The sequence below is a fragment of the Passer domesticus genome, chromosome 8 (genome assembly GCF_036417665.1).
Source record: "Passer domesticus isolate bPasDom1 chromosome 8, bPasDom1.hap1, whole genome shotgun sequence".
Lineage (NCBI taxonomy): Eukaryota > Metazoa > Chordata > Aves > Passeriformes > Passeridae > Passer > Passer domesticus.
Window position 1 is genome coordinate 41,508,932 of NC_087481.1, and position 19,690 is coordinate 41,528,621.

Genomic DNA, 19,690 nt, shown 5'->3' on the forward strand with positions numbered 1-19,690 from the left:
ATGAATTCCTGAGCCATTGAAAACCTCCACACTGCCCTTGCTAAAGCTGACTGCTTTCCAGTGATCTGTGAAATAAACCCATCTTTCATGAAGCAGTTTTTCAGAGAACATTTCATATTCTTTATGAGGGAATTATTGACTAAGAAAAGGTAGTTCCTTCCAAATGGAAAAATTACAGAAGCCAATTTTAATATTTTGTTTAGAGGGAAGATCCAAAATGAAATAGTTTCAAAAGTACTGATACAACCTATTTAAAGAACTCAGTTCAGAGAAAGATTCCTGTTTCTTTTTGAAAATAAATTTTCAGAATGTCTTTTTAAAAATAATTTTTAACATATAAAAGCATTTCAAGACTTACAAATCAAAAGCAAAATGAAGAGCTCTGAATCTTTTTCCATGCATTGTCCTTAAGCAATTTGTCTTTATGTGTTTCATTTTAGAATAGAAATATTTTTGACATCCCATCTGAGTTTCCCACAAGACACAAAAGCCAGATCCTAGCTCAGTCACAGCCTCAGATTGAGGAGTATATGGTTTCTAAAGAATGAAATCTAGCTTTTGGCACCAACTCACCAAGAATACACAAGTGACATGTGTAATACTAGAAGTTACTTCCTTAAGCTATTTTCTTCTCCACTAGCATTAGGTATTTTCCTCAAAGAAAACCTCTTTTAATGTAATGCATATTTGTCAAATCTCATACATGTTTAAATGGGCAAAATGCATCTCATTTTCTTAATTAACAAAAGATACTTTTTTCTGCCACTTGATCTGGTAGAGCAATTAAAACCCACCTTAAATTCTTCACTAAAAAAAATCCTTGTGTGACCGTTTCCATTATTTCAGAGTGGCATTGACATTTGAACGGGTGAAAATCAGGACACCCAGAGCTAAGCTCTCTGTTTTGCACAGCTTCCCTGCTGCTGGATGGGTCCTGACCCAGCAAACCCTCCAGGGGTGCCCCACTCTGAGTGCAGCCTCAAGCACATCCTCACCTCAGAGAACTGCCTGGAGACACCACAACAACCCACAGTGCCATTCCTCAAAGTGTCAAGTCCTATTTGTGGCAGGAGGGAAGAAAGTCCAGCTCTGTCGTGAGTCACTATTTTTGCTGCAATTTGCACATTTGCAAAGAAAAGCAAAACGTCCTTTCCTAAATGCGGCAGGGCGAAGCTCTGCTCTCTTTCCAAGCAGCCCTGTGCACAGGTGGCCCTGCCTTTGCTGCTGCTCTTCGGGCTGTGACACAAAGCTTAGCTGTTGTACTCCTTGTTTTGGCAGCTCACAACTTCTCTCTCCATTCTGTGTCACAGCTAAGAGGGGCAGGAGGGCCCAACCACCTTGATGGTAAGGGTGCCAAGCTATGTAAGTTACACAGGGGGTTACATCCTTCATCCTCGTGCCAGGAGGCACTGCCAGGCTAAACCTGGGCAGTCATTCTGCTGCCTCCTTCCAGAGGTTATTGTGACAGCCATAAAGGCAGCCTGCAGAGCTCAGTTCAGGGGTGGGGGGATGCCTTCACTGCTCATGTGTGTGCATTCAGCCCCCAGTGCTGATTGCTGCTCCAGCAGCCTCATGCTGTATGCGCTGGCCTCAAGCCAACAAAGTACTTAACCACATGCCCAGCTTTAAGCAGACAAGTCACTACTGCTTGTGTTACAACTTCAGGCCAAGCACATGCTTCAGTGTTTTGCTGAATTAAAGTCACACACAACACTTAGGAGGCTTTTGCATTTGACCTCTGCTGCACCCACTGTAACCCCTGACCCAGATGCTGTTCATCTGTTGTGGATGTCTGAAGCTTACAAGAAGACCATGAAATGGCAGTGTTTGCCCAATGGATCCACAAATGACCGAGTTATTTATTCCCTGGAAATGCTCTCTCAGAGGTGAAAACAGAAAGGTCAGGTATGGATATGAATTTTTCAAGCTAGGTCTATTGCCCTTGCAGAGTTCATGCCTCCTGATTGGTCCTGCTCTCAAGACAAGCAATATTTTCCAGGTTGGAAAAATGAAACAATTTTCTATAAAGAAGTTCCTCTGTCTAATGACCTTCTTGCAGCTGCCACACCTAGAGCAATAGCCATGTCTGCTGTCATGAATAGAAGGATCCTGGTGACCTTCTTTTTATGGTGTGGGAGAGAGCTGGACAGAATTGTAACTGCAATTCTGTGTTCCCGACAACTTCCAGATTTCATGTTGAAAAATATTTTTAGCTATAATTTGTTTTATCTTTTCATCATTCTTGGGAAAGCAAAGCTGTTGGCTCTGTTCTTGGGTTAGCATCACTCTGCTGTGAGCTGACCCACCCACACAAAGTCTGCTGTAAATTGCACCCTCATGAGCAGGGCTTGGCCGAGGGGATCTGAAGAGCAAAGCAAAGACACCAGGAGGGGCCTGACACAGGGCAGTAACAAAACCTGATTCTGCAGCTACCTCCAGGCATACTCAGCCCTGCCAAGAGGCATCTCAACTCTCCTCCCGGGGTATGTGAGAGCAATTAAACACCTTTTGCTCTGGGAATTTCTGGCAGTGGAGCATGCCAGTCCCACTGCTTCCTAGAAAGACAATGGGAAGGATCACATGTTGACCATGTCTGACTGAAAGCCAAGTCCTTCACAAGTCCAGCTAAGGGATGGAAAGTCTTAGACCTATGAAGCCCTAACTAGAGGTCTCACAGACTAAATCCAGCTGGTCTGAGGCGTTCATCTATAAGCAGTTATAACATTACTCAGCTCCTGAGCGTCAGGATTCTGCCTTCCTGCTTTTCTCCAAGCAGCCCCTCAAGCTGGCTAATGGCCTCTCTATCACCTCTGTTTGCCCTGTAATTCTCATCTACCTGGAGATAGTGAAAAGTCTCCAACAAATCATGTTCATTACTTAGGCGCTTTCCTTGCTGCTGAAGACAAGAAAGCCAAAGAAGAAAATAGTTGCACTCTGTTATCTCTCAGTATGAAAGCATTCACAGGGCCATCACCTCCTTTCTGTATAGCATCTAATATCCTTAATACAGCAAACCTTTGCAGTGATACTTCCCAGACTGGTCCTTGTCTACACTAAAATCACAGTCTTTCACTCATGAAGCTTTATAAAAACTTCTGCATTTATTTTAGAGGCTGAACTTTGCTGGTTCCTGGAAAGGAAAGGTTGTACCTATACAGACAGTAGACAAAATATTTGTGCCTACATACAGGGATCTATTTATATGGAGCGTACTATAAAGAATTTAGGACTGTTGTCAGATGTACCTAAACTAGTTACAGCCCTAAACCTGTACCAGCCCTGCAGCCTTGAGGTTTGAGTGCAATACCTGCAGGCACAGTTGGGACCAGAGGGACTGGTGTAGGGAAGGCACAGCACAAGGCCTTAAGCCCAGGAGGCACAAACCTGCCCAGGAGCTTGTGAAAAAACAGAAATCTGTTTGCCCACTTCAGGTGCCACTTTACTGCAAATAATCAGGAACCTTCATACAGTAAAATCCAGCTCAGAGAATGGGATTTCTAATCCATATAACATCTTGAATGAAAGCAGCTTTGCCTTAACTCAGGAAATGTCATTGTGGTATGATTCCATGACAGCATGGGCTAAAGAACCATGGAGCTGTCTCTGCATATCTTTGCAGTGCATTACCTGTGAAGGTATATAGATGCAGAGACAGATGATATATACGGGCATCTCTGTCTCCACATATGTATATATGCGTGTAAATGAATGGGGAGATTTCACAGCAGGTCTGTCTGGAATAAATCTTTCTCCTTTAGAAACCATTTGGATCTTATCCACTGTCTAAATGAAGATAAAAGTGAATTTTTTTTCTCCAGATTTGGGTAGAAGAACTATTGAGTTTTCAGGGACAAAAAAAAAAAAAAAAAAAAAAAAAAAAAAAAAAAAAAAAAAAAACCCACCCAAACAATTTAATATAATTCAAAGAGTGACTTAGAAGTTCCAGTGAGCATGCAAAAATGATATTATCCCAGGGCAGAATTGAGATACAATGGCCAGGAGCCAGCTAGGAACCACACACAGCCCTGCAGGGCTGCTCACCTCTCCTGGAGATGGAGAGGGCTCCAGAGCAGCCATACCAGGGCTGGAGATGGCTGTGAAAAATGTGATTTAAGTTCCAATATCCATTCCCTTTTTTACCAATTAAATGAGGTGCAACAGCAAAGTATCATAAAAATACCAGTGCTGAGACTCCTACTTTTTCTCCCAAGCAGGCATCTGCATTACCAAGTGTGTCTGCAGAGTGCAAAGCCATGCTGCTTGTGTGTGGGGACTGGGTAATCCCAATAAAACTGGCTAGTGACCAGAAATGATGCAGGAATTATTAGAAAACATCTGCTTCCCTGTCATATCCTGCACTATCTGCATTCCATCTGCTTTGGCTGGACATAACTTTTGTATAAATGTCTTGTGAATTGGTCCCTTTGGGAGTCATTTTATTTTTAAAAGTATATGACAAGTGATGGAGGGAAAAGGGCTAAATAAATCTGTTGTGGTGATTTCATTCTGCATTACTAGCACTTCTTGAACACTTTTGAGAGGAGACGTTTCTTTGCTTAGTTACTTTACTGAATGAAATAATTTCTTCTGCTTGGGGAACAAAGATTTATTTATCTCCAATAATGTAAAAGGTCATTCTTCAGTGGGCCTATAAACTGGATCATTCTTTTGGCAGCAGCTGCTGCTAAACTATTAATGTCACTGGTAACATGAGAAAAGAAATAAACAGAAATGTCTTCAAAACAGCTAGGAGAACTGCAAATGGATGTAAATTAAAGTATGTGAACATGCAATCTTATCTCCTGCACTCTAGGATTTATTCTCCAGTGGTCTCCATGTCCAAGGGTGTCCATCTGATGTGGAGCTGGCAGGTCTGGTCCAAGGCAGGCTGAGCAGCATCCCGGGAGTGCCAACCTTGCACTTTGCTAATCTGGGATTTCTGGCTTGTGCCTGCAGGAGCCTGGGTTTCCCCAGTCCCTTGGTCAGAGTGCAGGGAGTCAGGGTGAGCTGACAGCACTGCAAGGCAGCTCGAGGTGAGACAGGGAAGGTAGGAGGAGGTGAGAGCACTCACCCAGCCAGGTCAGCAGAGACCTGGATCTACAGCTGCTGTGGGGAAAGCCCACCAGAGATCAGGGATCTTTCTCTCAGCAGAAGAAAACTCCTAAAATAATTCTGCTCCCTCTACAAACCTAAAATTTGCTGAATTTACCAGGCTCACCAAAAATCCGCTACAATCCAGCATCTGTTCAGCACCTCCTCCAGCCAGTTCTTCATTTCTCTTGTGTCACCATCTCATGCACACACTTCACAGTGCTGTCGGGAAGAGAAATTCAAGAGATCTACTTCAGTGGCTTACAAGTGCTTATCCCAGGCTATCTCTGCTCTTCAGAAGTCACGCTTCCTCAGCTCCCTATCTCTCCAGCTGGGCTGGAATTCAAGCTGACTCTGGCAAGCCCCTTGAAGCATCAGCTGTGGGCACCAGCAGCAGCCCCTGCTGCCTGTGCTCTTATGCATGAAAAAACTTTTCTGAATCAACTTTGCTCCTCTGCATGTTATCAGGAAATAGGAATGTTTGTGATTATGTCTGGTGAACACTAGTGCTGGAGAAATTGTAGCGAGTAGGCAGCCTGGGTTTGTGGCAGATAAGCACAAGGAGTTGTACTGATTAGCCAGTGTTTATCCAAGTTATTCCAACTTCTACAGTGAGCAAAATGAAGCTGCTAAATCTCTCAAGCCCAAACTTCCTCCAGAGGTTTGTGACTGGTCTGGAAATGCTGCAAACGAAGCCCTGGTTAGAAACAAAAATCTGTATAAAAATGCTCTCCCTAACCTCAGGCTTTGCAGTTTATAGGAGCATGGATGGAAGTTAGAGGACCCTGGTGTGCTAATGCCAGCCCTGTGTAAGGAAATCAGCAGTAGATATTGAGAAAATTCAGAGGAGAGAAGACAGAAAACTGAGCATTTTGAACCTTAGTTGACTTAAAGGAGTAATTTCAGAAGGGGAAAACCTCAGGCTTGCCAAATTGCCTGGGACATCTGCATCAATATCCTAGCTCTGGTTATATTCAGAACCAGGTGCTCCTAAGGAAGAGGGAAACTGCCCGCTGGGGAACCTGCTTACTAATTTACTTTATTAGCAGTTGTCTGCCAACATTATAACTGTCCCTAAACTCTTGTTTATGAACATGCATTAATATAATAGTGAATATTCCCGTAGCTTTGAGGAGCATCCTATTTTGCTCTGAACCTCTCTATCTCCAGGCATCAAATGCAACATGTGGAGAAGCCATTCCTCTAGATACAATCAAATGTATGACTCAATTCCACAGTGTATTTGTGCACATCCAGGATGTTCCTGTGTTGAGACACAGCAACAGAAGCTCTGTGATGATCTGGCTTCTACACAGCTCTGACAGTCCTGTCTACTTCTATAACATTCCTATTTTTTTATCTCTGCTCTAAAGCAAGTCCCACTAATTTCAGTGTCTTCTTGCTCAGCATGTTTTCCTAGGCTGTAATCTCTCTTCCTGCCTCTAATCACACTTCTGATTCCAGAGCTTCCTTTTGGGACAGTGTCCCCAGTGATAGATGCGATAGCTTCATGCTATTGAGTGGATTATTGTCCATCCTATCAGCAGTGCTGAAAGGAGCAGTTCTGCAGGCTGTGCACAGCCCACTCTTGGCACTGTGTTGGTACTCTGCCTGACAGCTTTCCTTTCACTACAAGGCAATACTCTTTGGCCTAATGCTTTTCTGTTGGAGCTGTGTGAGATAGGAGTACGAGGCCAGTGCAGCAAGCACCCTGGTACTGATAGAATCACAGACTAAAAGAGCACTTTCTTCTTTGGTAGCCTTGCTGCATTCAGAAATGGTCTGAAGGGCTTGGAGGGCAGCTTGGAAACTGGGCCCTCATGAAGGGGTCACTTTTTCTGCAGCAAGGCAAACACTTTTTAAGGCCAGCTCTGTAACCCCACAACAGCTTTGGTCAGGTATGTGGGGTTTTTACTTATGGATGAGATGTGTAACCCTTGTGAATGAGATTCAAAATAAAGATGTCTTACTTTGGTATAACATATCCCCAGATGGCTCCTGGAATGAACAATCCAGCTTGAAGGTGCATTTCTACAAGGAAAACAATGTTCAGCTGTTGTGTGAGATATGTACCACTTCCATGCTCCCTTAAAGCAACATAATGTGTGTAGGCAAATCTGTGCCAACAGAGGTTTCATTTTTAATGTGTTTGGAAAGGGAATGATGGACAGATGGATTAATTGTATTATGTTTGCTGTTCAAATTAGATCTTCACTTTGGACAGCGACAAATGTGACTTTTCTTCTCCCCCGTATCCTCCCTCCTTTATATTTCTTTCTTTTGTATTTTTCTGCTTCAGATATGGAGGTTTTTTGAAAACTGAAATACAAACCTGAAACTTTTATTTAAAACATGTTTAAAAGCCCACTCACTTTTTTCTTTCCCTTTCCATGAATCTTCTTGAAAAACAGAAGAAGAAGACTACAAGATTTTTTTCACAAAGCCAAGTGGTACTTTTATGAAACACTTCTCCCCCCATATCTCAAGGGATATTTCAGAAACAAAGGCAAGGCAGAGATGAGGGACCTTTGAAATAATTTCTGATCACTTAGTAAAGGAATAAGCAGGCCCCAGATCACCTCATCTGTACATCCTCTCTGCACGAGTCATGCCTGACCTGAACCTCATCAAACACAGGGACCAGGGCTGGGGAGCACAGACCCTGCCAAAGCTGAGTGGTCTCACTTGAAAATCACTGTATAACTTAACCCATGCCTTCTGACCTGCCAGAAATACATGAATAAGTAAAATAAAATCATTTGCAAGAGAAGAAGGAATAATCTTACATCCAAGCAGAATCTTACAGTAAAAAAAATAACAATTCTAGACTGCAAATTGCCACGCTGAAATCAGTCAAAAAAGAGACGTGGTTAGAGACTTGGAGCAGCATTTGAGTTCTAGCCTTGGCTCTAGGTTTTGCTGTGGATGGTGAAAAGGCAGTGCAGGCTGTTCCCAGCCCTGGAAGGCACACTCTGAGGCAGGGCTGTCCCTGCTGAGGGCAGCCAGCTCCTTCCCAGCAGGGCAGGAAGCTGGGGGTCCCTGCAGGGCCAGCGGGGAGCAGGGGCTGCAGAAGGTGTCTGTATCACCCACCCATTCACTGCTGCCTCTGTCTGGCTCTGCCGGAGGGGAAAGCTGCCCTTGGGCACCTGGGACCACAACTGCTTTAAAGTTTGGGTAGGGGTAACAGTGTCACCACCTGCTTGATTTCCCCAGGTTGTAAAATGATACGTAAACAGCACAGATTATTTCCATCTGCTGGGGCAGGAGGCCTTTATGTTCTCTTTACAAGCCTGTGTACTGAGGGGAGCTCGAATGGCTGGAGAAGTTCTTCATGAATGGAGGCGCTGCGCTGAGTTATGGCTCATTTTCAGACAGCTCCGTGCCCACTCTCACAAAGACTGCTTTTTTGCCTGAGAAGTTTTTCTATCAGAAATGTGGTTTCAAGTGAAATGAGTATTTGTGGAGAGGAAAAGGGGACCTGCTCATTGTGACAGATGTTTTTCAATATTCCAGGGAGATGAAATGAAGCAAAAAGAAAACTTGCCTCCACTTGAGCTTTGGACCAAAATAAAGTTATTTTGTTTCAAAACATTCATTTGAAATGGAAAAAGCTGTTCTCATCAGTTTTTTTTTTTTTAATCTTTGTTGAGGATGCCTCAAAAATGTTGTTTCCATATCCCTAATTGAATTCTTTCTTTTTAAAATGGTTTAGTAATTTGGTCTGCTGGTTTTGTTCAAACAGGAAGCAAATTGTAAAGCAATTACGTTTTCTGCAACAGAACTGGCCTTCCCCTTGGTCACTGCTAGCAGAAGGACACACAGGTGGGTGGCCCAGGCCAAGACAGCGGCTTGCAGACCATCCACCTCAAGCTCTGAGGTGGAACCCTTTCATTTAAAGGGTTTAAGGGATCCCAGCACCAAAGGTGCTCCTGGTGCTTAGCTCTGGCTCCTTTTCACAGTAGGAACCAAACCAAGATTTAAGCCCAAATCAGTCCTGAGCTTCATTTCAGAACTGTTTGGAGTTGAAAGTTTGGTTTAGACCTGACTCTCTAATCTGTACCCTCTCATGCCTGCACATCCCCACAGCCCTAAGACACTCCACTCCTTTGTGCTGCCAGCTGGGAAATCAAACTCAGCCCCAGCCCTTGTCCGGGCTTCACGAATGGGCTTGCTATGTGAAGGTGGAAAAGAGCTCTGGGAGAATTGCAGCTGACAGGCAGAGGGAAGTAAATGCCTTGAGGATTTAGGAAGAGCTCTTAGTAAAGGGGGACTTCTGTTACCTTCATTCCTGGATCAACAAAGAACAACTATTGGAAAAGGTGCTGGAGAGGGGAGCAGCTGACAGCCACGGCGGGGCAGAGGTGGAACAAACTGCAAGAGAATGGAGACATTGCTGGGGCTTCTCTGGAATGGAGCCCAGCCCCAGCAGGGCAGGAACTGCCTTGGGTGGGAGAACTGCACTTGTGGGTAAAGGGAGAGATCACCTTGTGAGCCCAGAGGGATTGACCCAGTGGCACAAACTCCCAGCTTTGCTTCCGCTCTCTTGCAAACGTGTAATGAAGTCAGGAAGCTCATTGCACAGCTTAGCAGTGCAGGACCTTGGTCTTCTGCTGGACACTGTGCCAGGGTGACATTAATATCTGGTCACACTGCAGCTGCGATGCTGATGAGAAGTGCTGCCAGTGACACTGGCCTTTCACCAGCCATGCCCAGCCTGGATTGCCTGTGCTCCTTACAGCTAAAAATCCATCTGCTTGTAACCTCTGCCCCTGGGCCATGCACGGCCCTTTGGGAGGCATGACAACATTGTGAGAGGGACTGAGGGAGGGGAGAGCACTCAGACTCCTGGTGCCATCTATCTGCATCTGCATCAGTATCTGCATCTGCATCTGCATCCCCATCTCCATCTGCATCACTTACCTGCCTCAGGGAAGAATGCAGCCTCCTCTACCTCTCTAAAACAAAGGCTTGAAAAAACGAAGCAAAGGAAAGGAATAGAAAGCAACCAGGGAAGGACTCATATATGCTGCTTTGCTGAGCTGCTTTCTCTGCCAAGCTGGTTTGAGCAGTTTGGATGTCTGTCCTATGCTGTGGGAAACTCTGTGGTGGCAGATGGAGGATGCAGTGCTCTGAATTTGTGTTTCACACCATTCATCAGAAGGAAGCTGCTCTGGTCCAGATAGGTGTTATTGCTGGGGGTAAAGCCCAAACTATTTGTTCTTCCCATCTCACCTGTGACACTGGATTTTCCAGGTGAGGTGTACCTTAAATAAGTCTGCAGCCTTGTATATGTTCTTCTCTTATCTGAGCCCCTTCCCATTAATGACCATTTGAAACCCCTTGCCAGAAGAGGTTTCCAGCATTTTATTTGACTGGTCCTCCAACGAGTATCACCCAGCCCCCAGAAGTGGCTGCTAAAGAAATTGGCTTGTTTTCACCTGCTCCTTCCACAACCAGAATAAAATGAGAAAATTATTGCTCTGAAAGAAGCAGGCAGTGAAAACAGATGCAAGGCTGGAGTGCTAACTCCTCTGTCAAGTTAATTGTCTGCCTCTTGCAACTCAGTGCAGCTCAGTTTTGAAAGCTCTTATAGAAATCCAATTATGTGTTGGCTGTGGAATTTTTATTGATAAATAACTTACCAGAGCAATGCAAACTGAGGAGAAGGGAGGGTGGTGAAGGGGTGTTATTCCTACAGAAAGAGTGGGGCCATGGGGGAAGCTTAAATTCATGATTGATTTTTAGGCTTTCAAAACTAGTCCCATGTGAATTTCACTAGCAAACCCTGCACTGGCAATCAGCCATCAGGAATAAAACCAACCCAAGAAAAAGAAAGATATGTGCAGATGCAAGCTTTATGCAGAGCTTACAGAGAGAACCTGCTTCATTGTGCAGTGAGTTATTCACTTAACAGGTCTCTGGACACAGGATTTCTTTATGGAGGGCAGTGCTAGGCAAAGCTGTTACAGCCTGGTATCTGCCAGCTGGGAGCACTATGGCCCAGTCCTCATTTTGTGCACTTTTAAAAGTCAGCCCAGCTTCCAAAGAGCAGACCTGTAATCTGAACCTCATTTTAATTCTGAATTTTGCAGTTTAGTTTCAGTGAGGATGCTGTAGTCAGTAGGAGTTGTGGATGCTCTGGGAACATATGCTCATCTCTGGGTCAGCAGTGGACCCCTCTAAGCGGGGAAGGAAAGAAATTATACTGGGAAGGAAAATACAAGAATTTCATCATAGAAAGTATTCAGGATACGTAAGAAAGGGAAATGAAAGAAATCAAATTACATCACCAACCAGAAATGAAAAGTAAGCTTAACTCTGGTGCTTTTATAGCAAATAAAAAGTCACAGGAGATATGGTAATTTGGGTTTTTTTAAAATGCATTTTGAAAGTGAAGCCTTTGGCCAAAGTTTGTCACCAGGATCTTTCACATCCAGAAAAATTGCATTGGATTGTCTTCCCCTTTCATCTTTGTTTTTCAGTATTTCTTCTCTTTGGCTTATTTATTTTGGCTTTTGCTCCATTTCAGAATAAAGGTTAAATGTGTCTTCTGCCCACCTCCCCAATACAAGAGCCTGTGGGCTGGCTGGAGGCTATGAATGCTCTGAATTCATTTCAGAGGCAATAAGCTACTTAAAGACCATGTGCACAGGTTCTCTGTGAATATTTATTTCCATCCTCTTTTGTTTCAGCCCTAGGGATAGGGTGTCTTTTTTTGTGATGGAGTAGACCTTGCTGAGACCAATTTGCATGAAAGACCTAGCAGATTGGATGATCACTGGGAATTGATCCAGATTTGAAGACTCAGCAAATGAATGCTGGAAATTTTTCAAATACATCTAGACTTTTTAGCTGTTTTCCCTTCTGGTCTGACTGGTGGGAGCTGAAGAATGACCTCCTTTGCAGGATTTCTGCATTTCTTCTTTCATATCTGGCATTCAGACAGAAAATAAGTAGTGCATGAAAATTAAAAGTAAAAAATAACAAGGTTTTCCCAAGTTCAAGGCCTGGATTTAGTGTGAACCATAACTGGGTCATGCCCTGGGCTATTTGCTCCAAGATTTAGCCTTGAATTCATTTGGTGCTGGGGCAAAGGTCTGGGCCACCTCTGGGCACTGCATTTGCATTCAGTCGAATGACATTCTCCTGGCCTCCCTGGCCTCATTAATTCTGAATGTGACATTGTGTCACCCATGAGCTGACATAAACCACGGAAACTCTTCAAAGGGCAGCGACAGAAAAAGAGGGCTTGGGTTTCAGGAGGTGATGGGAAATCAAGTCACTGTACACAAACCCCTCCTGGCCATTCCTGAACCCCCTTCTCCTTTCCTTTCAGAGCCAGGTGAGGAGGAGGGAGGGCTCAGGACAGAGGTGTGCTGGGCTGTGGGGCTCAGGAGAGGGAAGAGCTCTTGCTGGGATGTCTGTGCAGCCACCCAGCCAGAGCTGTCCCACCACAGAGCCTGCCAGGGAGCCACCCAGGCCCCAAGGCTGAGGGAGACCAGGCAGTCACCGTGGCCCTGGGATCCCTGAGGAGCTCTTGTGACTAGCACTCATCTTCTGATTAAGCACTTTGATGGATGTTTATTTCTTGCTTTTATGGACTTTTGCCCTTCTCCCAAGAAAGTAATTATTTAAATTCTATTAAAAATACTACTTGCTTTGAAAATTCCTTTCCACAGTTTCTAAATGTTGAAGAAGTGGACACTGAGGACTAATCAAGCAGGGTCTCCTCTTGCTGCTATTTACCCTTTTCCAACTGCTTCTTTTATAAACACAGTTATCAGAAGAAAAAATTGTTGAGATGGATTTTACCCATCAAAAATTAACTGGAAAAACAAAAGTAAAAGATAAAGGACTGCTTTTGTGTATGTAAAAGACACACACATGATTTTCATGCCTGGCTTAGCTGAGTCTCAACAGAAATTGCATCTGTTCGAAACACTCAGATGCTTTAGGATTCTTACATTAAGGCATTTATTCTCCTGACACCTTTGTGAGGTGAGGACATGCTGTCATTCATATTTTACCCTGGAGGTAAGGAGAAGGCCTGCAGGAAGCCCTGGGAAGCATCCTGATGGCAGCAGTAGCTGTGGAGTGAGTGTGTGCTGGACATGAGCTGGCCCTGCCAGGTGACACCATCACACATGCCCGTGGACTCACACGTGCCCTTGGACTCACACGTGCCCTTGGACTCACACGTGCCCTTAGACTTAGCAGAGTGCAGCAGCTGGCAGGGGAGCACAGTCCCCCAGCCCACAGGGTCACTCTGCAAAGCAAGATGCCATCCATCAGGCCAGCCAGGGCCAGGAGTTACTGCTGCAGTATCTCACAAGCCTCTGTTCCTCCCCAACAGCAGCACTGGTTGTGCCTCTGTTGGAGTGCTTTGGGTTGCACGGGCCATGGAGCTCCTCACAGCAATGGGAGGCTCAAGGCTTTATCGCTCTCTGATCCTTGAGTGCAGATGTGTTTAAGCAATAAGCATCCTCCTTGCAGAGAGGAGTTGTGTTTCTGAGCATCAGGGGAAGCAGAGAGCCTATCACAGCTCATACATCATCTCTGGTCCTGGAGGCGAGTTGAAGGCATTCGTATGAGGGTATTTGCTGCTCAGGTTTGTAATGATTCCTGACAGCCCAGCAGTGAAATACTTTCCAGAGTGGGAGTACAGATGTGGGGTGAGTGGATCTAATTTCTCACACAGTCTCAGCCATGTAAATATGTGCATTGAAATACGCAGGGTGATGAAGAGCAGATTACCCAAATACAAGGCTTGCAAGAGGTTTGCCTGTGAGGAAAGCAAGTCTAATAAAAGTGATAGACAGAACAAAGCTGGCTACACATCAGCCACAGGCAAGGCAATGCTCACCTCTCCCCCTGTAGAGTATCTTGTGCTCTTTCTGGATGAACCACCCTTTCAGAGGCGTGTAAAACACCACAGAGCCATGTGAAGGTGTTGGGGCTGTTCCAGGTTCCAGCAGCTGGAACATTGGCCATCATCCTACTCACAAGTGAAAGGATCTCCTGTGAATGGCCTTTCCTGAAGACACACTCTGCCCTAGCTTGATATCCAAATTAGAGCAGGGATGCTAAAAACCCTTCAGCCTCAGGAGCAACCATTTGAGGAAACTGGGGAGGTTGGTGGTGAAGGGACACATAGATCACAGGAGGAGCAAAGTGATCCCGTCTCAATAAACAGTAAGTGGTGAGAACAGGAAGAGGATTTTGACTGAGACTATGGATGGAAAGTAACTGGAAAGAGACTGAGGCTTTGGCAGCTGATTTAGGAAACTTAGGGAAGGGATGAGATAATTGATTTGGACTGAACTGAACTGTAATAGAACAGTAAAAAAAAAAGATAATCATCACAGAACCATTTGCTTTTTCTCAAATTATCTTACTGTTTCAATTACCTTTTAGACAAGGAAAGTATTTTAGACAAGGCTCCTTTAGAAGGAAAAAGGAAAGTATTTTAATTTTAAAATGGCAACATGAAGCACTGAAGTACTTTTGAAATTTGCTTTGTTTTTTTTTTTCATCTGAAACTTGGATCCAGCCAAACATGCAGATAATTTCAATCCCCTATGCTTTAGCAGTGTTCATTGAAAAAAAGGACAACTGACACCCTGCAGCAGTGAGGGACAGATGTGGAGGGGCTGTTGCCAACACATACTTACCCCAGAGGAGAAGAAATTACAGCCAGTGGCTGGGAGTGACACAGCAGAGCCCTGGCAGTCACACCTCACCCAGTTGGCCCCAGCCCAGCTGGCAGCATCTGTACAAGAGCAGGTTTGCAAGTGAGTGTCTCATGCTGTAACTCTCTCTACAGCTCCTCTCTTCCTTTCTCTGCATGCCAGTCTACAGTCCAAAATGGAAGAGCAATGCTGGGGACATTAAGGGCCTTTACAGCAATTTTGTCAAACCTGTAATGGAGGAAGGATAAAGGAATGGTAAACAAAGCTGAGAAGGATTGCTGCTTAGCACATGTGCAAGGCAGACCAGAACTGGAAATAGAATATAGTCTGAGAACAGCTCTTTGGCCTGGCTGTACTAGGTTGTGCCTGAATCTAATTCTTTTGTCTGAACTTCGTGAGAATTATTAGATTAACCTGAGAAACAACAGCTGAGTGCAGCTTAGACAAAATATTGCAATAACTCAGTAGTTCTCTGCCCACACAGGATTCTGCTAGCAGATGGTTCCTGCTCCTTATACACAAACTATCTCAGAGCATAATTAGTCCATTTTATAGCAGTGCTGCATATGGGTTTGTAAAATAATGGCCTCCTACATCATGTGTTTACTTCTAAGCTAAGTGAGCTTTTAAAAAAAATGTGGATAATACAATTCTTCAAATGCCTTATCAGCTAGAGCCTAACTGAGAAATGCAGTCTCCCTCAGGCAACTCTGGTATTTTGTACAGTTTCATGCATCACTGTGAGGAAAAACAGTGATGGAGAGTGAGAAATCAATTATGGAGCCCTTTTCAACAATGGGGGGCTGTTTGCTGTTGGCTGACACGATGCTCTCTGCCTGTTCTGCAGCAAACCTGGTGTTGTTTTGCAGTTTCCCAGTCCTGCTGTACTGAATCCAGTCCCTGATAGTCTTCCCATTCCAGTCTGCAGTGTAATTTCTGGCTACAGCCTTGATGCAATGTCTCTCAAGAAAGAAAACTATGTGAGGCACTGGATGACTGGCATGAGAGAGACACGACTGACGATTCCAAGCAAACCATTTCACTTCACTTTTCCCAAAGGGAATATGCTGCCAAAATCAATCTGTTTCCTGAAAAGGCTTTGATCTTCACACAGCTTCAATTTTCCAATGAGAAAACCCTTACATTTCCAGCAGACCTCTAGCATAGCTCTGCCTGGATGTTTGCAGTGTCCCCTGTGCTCCCACTGGAAGGACTCCTATACTTCTCATGTGTCTCTTACAAGGACTGAACTATCTCAAATTCTTTGCAGTGCTGTTTCTTGAATAATATTATAGGTAGCACCATGTAAGGGTTGATTTACATGCCAAGCTCAATAACAGATTTAATAAAATTCCCTATGCTTCCTAGCTGGAGCACCTTGGGTGTGATTTTATTGGCCTGTTAGGTGCTGGCTGCCTTTTACACACTTTTTATACACAGGTAAAATGGATTATATGCCATATATACATACAAATATACAGATACAGGCACATTTATGTATGTATCAATACACCTATGACTTTTATACATATATTTCACTTAGAAAAGTGAAATTATAAGTAAAGCGAATTTATTATAGTTTCCTGTTTCTTTACAACTGAATGGGCAGCGAGTGTTGAATTGTGCAGTGGCCCTGCTAAAATTTATATATATATGTGTGCAAATTTCAGAGCAATAAATTCAGAATGGCTTCTTTATTTGGTTTGTTTTTTTAATGTTCATAATAGTTGGCTGAGTCCAGAGGAAACTGAACTGAAGCTACAGGGTGACTTGAAAACCAACTTGCCAAACGAAAAATCAGTTCCTGTGCCACTTGCAGCCTGCTCAGCTCCTGGCTCTCCCTGCCCTGTCTCACCATCTCCCACTCGTGGTGCAGCACCTGCAGACTGCTGTCCCTGCTCTGCATGTTCCAGGGCTGTCATGGTCTCACGGGCTGTGACTGCGCAGAAAGAGAGACAGAAGGAGAGTTCTGGGTGTCTCTTCATCCCAGCTTGGGTGTTTGGAGGGAGATGCTTGTTGCAAGAAAGTGAGACACCTGGGTCTGTGCTGAAAGGGAACAGAGACCTGGGCATGACCAGGGAGAGCCACCAGCACCAGTTGGATGCAAGTTTATTTTTCATATCTGCAATGCTGCTGTCCTTGGGCTGCTGTGTCCTTTGCTCTGCAGGGTTTAGTCCAGGCACCCTGAAGGGACACTGGCCCTTGTGAAAACAAATGGAAGACCTGGTCTCCATTTTTGTCCCCAGGACCCAATCCTCTGCCTTTCATTTGCCCACTGGTTTTATCTGCACCGTTTCTGGCATGGCAGCACTTACTGGCAGGTGACATTACAAATACGTTTTAGAACAACAAGGCATGATATTGCAATGTTGTTATTTTTCTTCTTCTTGGGTGAGGTGAAGAAAAGCCATAGTAAATATCCCCTGGATTTCAGTGAAGAGGAATTGGGCTGTGCCCAGCTGATGGTTTGTGCTGTGTCTCATATCACAGTTCCTGTCTCATATCATACATAACAGCCTCTTTAAAACATGAGCACTTGGGTAGTTCTTCAAAAGGAATGAGAGGTGGTGTTCCAGCCCATTGGAAATACATAAAGGAGATTTAAAGAGCTCAATATTTGTGTGGTGATTCAGCAAAGCAAGGAGTCTGATCAGCTTGCCTTGCCTTCCAACCGTCTGAGCTGACTGCCTCTCCTGCAGCACCCCAGGGTTGGAAGCATCACCTCCCAGTGTCTGGGGAGGTCCAGAAGGAGCTGCTGGGTGAGTCTGCCATGTGAGGTGTCACTCAGATCGTGCCTGCAAACTGTCCTGTCTGAAGCAGAGTGGTTTGGACTCTACCAAAGGGGCCTTTGGTGATTTATGCCTGCAGAATCATGAAGAATTAGAAGAAACCTTTGCCAGACAACCCTGGATGCTCCTACCTGCTTCTGGGACAGCTTTCAGGAGAAGACATCTCTGAGGGAGCACAGGCTTCCACTGCCCTGCAGCACTGTGGAGTGCAGCATTTAGTTTCTGTAGGAAAAGAAGCACTTCATTTCTGCAGGAGTTTTCCTAAATTACTTCCTCAAACAATTCTTTAAAGTGATTTGCTTATGCAAGTTTGGACAATGTATTAGAAAAGCAGATCCCATCTTCACTAGAAACTTGTGTGAGCAGAGCAACTAAGGTTAATTGAAATGATGAAACAATGCAGAGAGACATTTAGGATCTGATCTGTCTGCTGAAGATGCAGCTCCTGAAAGATGGGACGGGAGCAAACTGTTCTTACACATCCCAGCTGGTTTGTGCCATCCACCTAAGCAAATCCCATCCTCTCAGAAGTGAAAGTCTTCCCTAAGTGCAACCCACCAGCACCTACCTAGAAATGCCTCTTTTCTATAGCACAACTCTTCCTTATAAATAAATAAAAATCCAAACCAACCAAACAAACAAACCATCAAAACAGCAGAAAAAACAAACACCAAAGCCACTCAACCTCCTCCCTCAGAACCATCCATGCTCTGGGACATTTTGCTGCACAATCTGCTGAGAATGATCCAGTGCCGAGCACTGCTCCCGGGGCTGTGGAGAAGGGTGATGACACCCATCCTCCCTGGAGATCAGGCACACCTCTGGGCTCGAGAAACAGCAAACCTTTCCTTTTTAATGGTTTGTTTAGTTACTCACCGTGGTGAATTACTGTGGGCTTTGTCTCATCAGCCTTCCCTGCATTTCACCCTGCAGGTCACAAAGGTTGCTCCTCTGTGGAAGGACATTTGCCAAAATCCGAACAACTGGGACTGCAGGATGAAAGCTATTAATAATCTAATTTAATTCCTCTGAAGGCAAGTGTTCAAAGAGTGAGGATCCACAAGTCCTAAGTAACAAGTAAAACAAAGTGATGAAAAGTCCAGGGGGAGGATACTTGGCAAAGTTCTAGTCTTGGTTATGGAGTATAATCCAAAATAAGTCCACAGGCTTTATTCTCCATGTCATTAAATCCACATACCTGAAACTATTTAGGTCTCCTTTTTTTAAGCCTTTTTTCCTAGATGGACAAAAAGACTAGCAGGCACTTGGATCTGATTTTGCTTTTATAGAGCCTAATGTGTAAGATGAGAAAACATACAGTTGTGCTAGAGATAAACTCTCTGTGTTAGAAAACCCCAAGAATTAGATCCTGTATAAGATTTCTTATACAGATATAGTGCTTTCAAAGCAGTTTCACAGATACAGCAATTTCAGAAGACAGGTAAAACAAGAGAATATACTTTTCTCAGCTTGGAATAAAATTGCATTAAAAACAATTTATTCAGAATGCAATTAAATGGGGGAAACCCTCACCCATGGGTGACCCATGTGCCCATCCTGCACAGAATGTGTCCTGTGCTGTCTGGGTCCTGACTTTACAGACCAGTAAAGACTAGAGGTCATAGATGTACAGTGCATATCTGAACATGGGCTCCTTCCCCACAGGAAATCTGAAGACATTTCCTCTATTTTTTGCCTGTAGATGTTCTTCCTTATCTCTAAGATGGACAAGATTTGTAATCTTAGGTTTTGCCTTTTCCCCCTGTGGTTAAATCTCTCTGCTCTTGCAGTTCACTCACCACTGAAACCTCAAATACTGTGATGGTAGAAGAACATCTCATCCTTCCTCTATTCTCCTGACTCTCCTACCTTTTATTTCTGATACTGTCTAGGCAGTGCACAGCTGCCAAAATGGTGAGAAAGAGACACACAGAGAGAAAAGGGGGGTCTGGAGAGAGGAGGCAAGGGAAGAAAAAGGCTGCAGAAGTTTAATACAAAACAGGCATAATGACAAAAAATACCACATTTATGGATTCATAACTTCAGTCTAATTCAAACCCATCGCAGAGCAGCCCCTGAAGGGGAATGTACATGAAAGGCTCATCCAGGTTGGCTGCTGCT